This window comes from Penaeus monodon, chromosome 29 (genome assembly GCF_015228065.2).
Source record: "Penaeus monodon isolate SGIC_2016 chromosome 29, NSTDA_Pmon_1, whole genome shotgun sequence".
Classification (NCBI taxonomy): Eukaryota; Metazoa; Arthropoda; class Malacostraca; order Decapoda; family Penaeidae; genus Penaeus; species Penaeus monodon.
The window spans coordinates 33463197-33463940 of NC_051414.1; the positions used below are offsets into that span (position 1 = coordinate 33463197).

The 744-nt window shown below is 32.0% G+C and overlaps 1 protein-coding gene across 1 annotated transcript in view; it reads left to right on the forward strand.

Annotated features, from left to right (window-relative positions):
* Positions 1–744, forward strand: part of LOC119592185 (protein strawberry notch homolog 1-like) — a gene marked incomplete at its 5' end in the record, with an annotated part of 14082 nt that overhangs the window by 5997 nt on the left and 7341 nt on the right.

The window sequence follows — 744 nt, forward strand, 5'->3', positions numbered from 1 at the left end:
TGTCTTGTTGCTTACAGTTGCTATAAAACCTGTCCTTTAAATTCTCTGTATCATGGAATACATTGCTGCCCTGTATCCCAACTTACGCTCAAGGGAACCCCAAAGTTTTTAGATTATTGTTTCTCCCTTTTTGCTGTTTCTGGGCAGGGGGGCATACCTTGAAAATGTAAAAGTATGACATAAAATAAGATTGTTTGGAGCTTTTAATTTCAAGAAATTTACAAAATTTTCAGTTATACTTTTTTCCCCAGGCAATTTTGTGATTACACATAGGGAAGACAAAAGAACAATACACTGTTTTCCTCATTCTGTTTCACTTTAGCTGTAAAGGAAAAATTTAATTTTACCAATTTTCTGTATTCAAATTTTTGTAGTCGCATTTTGTAGATTTTTTTTATAGTTTTTATTAGTGACATGAAAGAGCTGTTTTAGTAAACCTGCAAGAAGATTTTTCTAAGAGTTTTCCAGAGAAATATAGATGATGGGGGTTTCAGTTTAAAAATTTCAGTTTTATCTTGGTTGAGCAATGTGGAGATGCATGATTATTGCTGCCTTGCGTACTTTAAAATTTGTTGTTTGCATAATCCAAAACAGAAATTTGTATGGACTTTAATTATTTCTATGAAAGGGAAAAATGAATTTGCTTTTGAAACCTTGGATCTGTCTTCTGAGGGCATTTTGTGCAGTAAGAAGTATTCACTCATGAGCTTTAAGTATATTTTCTAAGCTAAATATTTATCCATC